Consider the following 4,973-nt stretch of genomic DNA (forward strand, 5'->3'; position numbering starts at 1 on the left):
CAGCGTCGCCATCTTGGGGCGGTCGTCTAGGCGACGGGTCGCGGCCGCGAGGCCCCGCCCCGCCATCGCCCCGCCCCTACGGGGGGCGGGGGCTGAGGGAAGCGCAGTGGGGTCCCCTCTGCCGCCGAGGAGCGAGCGTGGGAGGTGCCCCGGCTCTGGGGCTGGTTCTTGAACTTAGTTTCTGTGAAATGAGCCTTCCTCTGGCCCCACCCAAGCGCCGTGCTTAGTTCTAGAGCAAAACAGGAATAAAGGTCCCTAGGGCAGGGTCCCCCGGAATCCGGTCCTGGCGGAGGCAGAAGCCGCAGGACGCCTGGTCACGGGGCGGGGAATCCACCGCCCCGAGGCCGACCTGCTGTTCGTCCCCAGACGCGGACGTTGAATCTCGCGTCTCCCCGCCCTCGTCCCTGTCCCCGTCCCTGCCCCTTGACACTGGCTTTCGAACCCAGGGCCTCTCGGCGTGGGTCACTCTACCACTCAAGTACCTCCCCAGCACCCAGACTTGCTCAGACTTGTGATCCTCCTGCCTCAGCCTCCCGAGCAGGGCGAATCACGGGCACCGCCTCCACGCTCTCTGCAGCCTTGGACTCCTAAAACAGGGGAGCGCCCCGGAGCTGGAGTGAGGGGCTCTGCAAAGGAAGGGGCCTTCCCAGAGAAGGTGCTGGAAAGGACCGAGACGGCACCCTGGCAGAATTTCCCCTCTTATATGTAGATTAATATTCTCTTCACCCTGGGTTCCCCCAAAATTCCGAATTATTTCTCTCACTCCCTAGGGGATAAGGGAGGAGAAGGGGAATGGGCCTTCTAGTATCTGATTAAGGAGGGTTAGGGAGCTGAGAGTAGCCGCCTGGAAAGGGCAGGAGCCTGTCAACACGCACACGCTGAGCTTCCACACCCACGGGGTCTCGCGCAGCAGCAGCCTTCAGAGGCTGAGAGAAGCCGACAGGGATTGTGAACCACTGCCCCAAGGAACAGGGAAACAGCACGGGAAACCAGCTGAGCATTAGATGGGCCCTCAGTCGTCTGCAAAGACTCGGAGAGGCCGTTCCCAGCCAGGGAAAGAGGTACGCTAGCTACTGGGCTGCAGACCTCTTCCCGGAGCCTCCTGTGGGTTAGTGATCATTTTGGTTGTTTGTCTGCTTTTTAGGAGAGAAGGTTAAGAGAGTGAGAGGGAGATAAGCTGCCATCTGTCAGAACAGTTTTCCTGCGGGAGCAGAGGTTAAGCAGACTCGATGGGTCCTGTTGGCTAAGATCTATTTCTCCACCTCACACTGCCCAGAAAAGCTAACGGTGACCCCTGCAGATCTGCACTAGCCAGTGTGGTCTCTTAGAACCACCCATGGCTCTGACACTTGAAATGTGGCTGTAGGTGTTAGATGTGCTGGAAATGTAAAAGACACTCTGGATCTTGAAGGCTTAGTGTGAAAATAATGTAAAGTATTTTGCTAATAACTTTTTATTGATTACCTGTTGAAATAGAATTTGGATATAGCACGTTAAAAATATATATATACTATTGGGCCAGAGTTGTGGCTCAGTGGTAGAGCGCTTGCTAGCATGCATGAGGCACTGGGTTCAATCCTCAGCACCACATAAATAAATAAATAAATAAAATATATTTAAGAATTAAAAAATAAAGACAGGGTCTCGCTGAGTTGCTGAGGCTAACTTTGTACTAGTGATCCTCCTGTCTCAGCCTCCAGAGACACAGGGATTAAAGGTGTGCACCACCACACCCAGCATTCCTAGCCCTGTTTATGTATTTATTAAATATTTTTGAGTTGTAGATGGACACAGTTGCTTTATTTTATTTATTTATATTTGTGTGGTGCTGAGGATCAAACCCAGTGCCTCACGGGTGCTAGGCAAGCACTCTACCACTGAGCCACATCCCCAGCCCCTCTTTTTATGTTTTATTTTGATACAGGATCTCACTAAATTGCCAAGGCACCACCATGCCTGGCACTTTATCCTTTCTTGACTGATCACTCCCTATTGTCCAGATGCCCGTATGTGAGAGAGGCTACTTTGGCTTTCTTAACAGCATCTCCGTTCTCACTATTACAGATTGTGTTTTTCTGTCTCACTTCCCCACTTGGGGTAGAAGCCACTTGAAGGCAGGAAAGTTCCATAATCTGTCCTTTGTACTTTCATAATTCTGCTGCAGACGTTTTCGTTGGGTTCAGTGAAGCAGTAAGTACTGGATGATCAGCTGCTCTGCCCACATAGGCCATCACATTTTACCTTTTCTAAAAAATACCCCAGTTATCTGGCATTTCTCACTTCCTCAGAATCTAAAACCAGGAACAGGACTCTTCCTTTATAAAGTCAATGATCTTTTTACAAAGGGCAGGTAGCTTTGACTGCAACGGAATGAGAAAGAGGGATGGTAGGCAGAGAAAGTATCTTGGAAGAATCAGGGCGTGAGGCCTCATTTCCTCCAGGAGAAAAATTCCCCAGAATATGCCCCTGAGTCATAGGGTTCCACCCCCCAATCCTTACCTCACAGGGCTTCCATCCCCCTGTCCTGAAAGAACATGAGAGATGTGCCAGGAGGGTCTGATGAGAGCTCCCCCCCCCCTAAATCCAGCTTCTTTTCTCAGACTGACACCTCCCATCTGGGGCCACAAATAAAGTGAAGGATCAGAGGCGTTTTGTTGGCTGCCACTGTCTCCCCAATTACTGACTGGGAGGAGGACTGAGAGAAGTTCATTGAAATTCATTTTTGTGAATGTTTAATATTTCAATTAATATGATTAGGTCCAAGCCTGAATGAGCCTCAGGGCGGCAGATCTGCTGAGAAGACACAGAGTAATGAGATCAGTGGGCTGTGGGGTCTTCCCTTCTGCATCCTCAGAGGGCGTGATCTATTTAGCATCTCCATAAATACCAAGATCAGATTAGAAGGCAGGAAAGCAGCAGCGGGGGTGGGCAACTACTACCTGACTCAAAGCCACTTTGGAGATAGGATCTGAGGGAACCTGGCCCCTGAGTTCCTACTACTACTACTACTGCCCTCACCCCATCTCCATCTCAGGGTCCCCTACTGAGGGCCTGGGCATCCACAGGATGAAGTGTACACAAATCTTCACACACACACACACACACACTTCCACTCAAATATACGCACCTGTCAGAATGTAGCTTCAGGACACAAAAACCCAGGTTAAGGAAGGATGGCAGGTGGTCAGTATGGAATCAAGCAGTAGAAAGAAGGACTGTCTCACCCAGGGCTTAAATGAAGACAGAAGAGGAAGAAAGGTCAGGGTTAACCACTGGCCCCACTCCCAAGAGGAATGTTTGATGTGGGAGTTAAGTGCGAAGACTCGGGCCAGACTGCCCAGGCTCCAATCTCAGCAAGACCTCTTTCTAGCTGCATGGCCTGAGGCAAGTTATTTAATCGCTCTGTACCTTGGATTCTTCATCTCTGTTTGGAGATAATGATAGAATCCACCTCGCAGGGCGCAGGGCGGTGGTGAGGTTTTAATGAGTTAGAAAGTAAAACACACTTGGAACAATGCCTGGGACAATGTAAGTGCCATATAAGTGCTGTTACTATTATTTCGCTTCCAGAAGAGGAGACTGTCAGCCTCTGGGATTGGGCTGGGACACATTTCAAAGACACCAGCACCACTGTGAAGACATCAGCCCCACCCTGGGGTGAGGAAGGGAATGACAGGGAGGGCGGGTGTGAGTCAAAAGCTGTGAGTCCTGGTAGGAGAGCCTCTGACGGCCACCACTGTCGCTGAGTGGGCCCAGTGAACGCAGGAGCAGGTTCCCTCAGATCCTGGAGCATGCCAATCATGCATACAGGTATAATTGTTTTCAGGGAATAATGGCCCCCAGAGGTGCTTCCGCACTCCTTTTGCTACCTGACTCAATCAGAGCGAGTCCCATCCAAGGAACTCACTTGAAGGAAGAAGCAAAGGAAGGAGTAATTTGGCTTTGCTTCCCTGACAGGGACTTGGCAGCTGTGTTTCTTCCCACCGAGAGAATCAGGAGTCCACTCTTGTCACGAAGTGTTTGTTAAGCACCTACTAAGCTTGAAAAAGACACGGTGCTAGACACCGGGAACAGTAGAACCCTGGATTGAACGCTGTCTTGGTCTTGAAGGCGCTTCCAAGTGCGACCTCCCGCTGCGCCTCCCTGCCCACACACTTACACACCCGAACCCCGAGAGAGACAAGGGGGTGTCGGCAAAGGCCAGCAAGCGACAGTGCTTCTTGGTTCCTTTTCTGGAAAACACACAGTTCTCCTTCCGCCCTCATCCCTCAACCTGCTCTTCCTCTTCCCACCTCCCTTTCCTTTTTCCTCCCCGGGTCCCTTCTGCTCGGTCCCCAGACTCTGCGACCTGTGTCCCTCCCTGTCCATGCCTCCCTCTCTCTCAACCCGCCCAACTGTTGTATCCGTGATTTCCTTCCCGTGGTTTCTTTCCTTGGATCTCCACTCTCAGGCTCCCCCCATGCCGACTCCCTCTCCTCCCCGCCCCCAGCTCCCATCTCCTGGGTCTTCTTTCCAGCACCGGGGACAGCTCCAGCCCCCGGAACAATGGACCCCACCTTAGGGCTCCTCTATAAATTCTCCATCTTAGTGCCTGGCCCAACTCCTGGCTGGGGCTAAGATGGGGGAAGGGTTGTCATCAACAGGACCAGCTGCTCTTCTGGGGGCGGGAAGGGAGTCCGGGAGGACAGAGACGGAAAGAGGGCGTGGCTCTCGCCTGGGTTGTGCGTCCCTCTCCAGGGTAGAGAATTTGCATTCTGCCCCTGAGACTGACATCACCGCTGCCGGGGGAGAGGGGGTGGGAGTGGGGAGGGGGTGTAGAGGGGGAGGTTTTTGTTGAGGAGAGCGCGGCCGGAGAGCAGAGGCTCCGGGACCCGAGGTGACCGGGGAGAGCAGGCGGCCCGCGGCGGGAGCAGCCGGCAGCAGCCCAGGCCCGGGGCCGGGTGGGGTCGGGGGGGCGACGGGAGGACCGTGGA

General features: G+C 53.2%; 1 long non-coding RNA gene across 1 annotated transcript; it reads right to left on the minus strand.

Annotated features, from left to right (window-relative positions):
• Window positions 1–1,847: 1,847 nt before the first annotated feature.
• Window positions 1,848–4,635, minus strand: LOC125620275. The gene is made up of 3 exons (XR_007351891.1): window positions 3,908–4,635; window positions 3,128–3,230; window positions 1,848–2,790 (listed from the first exon to the last, which is right to left on the minus strand). It is a non-coding gene; the product is annotated as an uncharacterized LOC125620275 (long non-coding RNA).
• Window positions 4,636–4,973: the final 338 nt, after the last annotated feature.

The sequence above is a fragment of the Marmota marmota genome, unplaced genomic scaffold (assembly GCF_001458135.2).
Source record: "Marmota marmota marmota unplaced genomic scaffold, marMar, whole genome shotgun sequence".
Classification (NCBI taxonomy): Eukaryota; Metazoa; Chordata; class Mammalia; order Rodentia; family Sciuridae; genus Marmota; species Marmota marmota.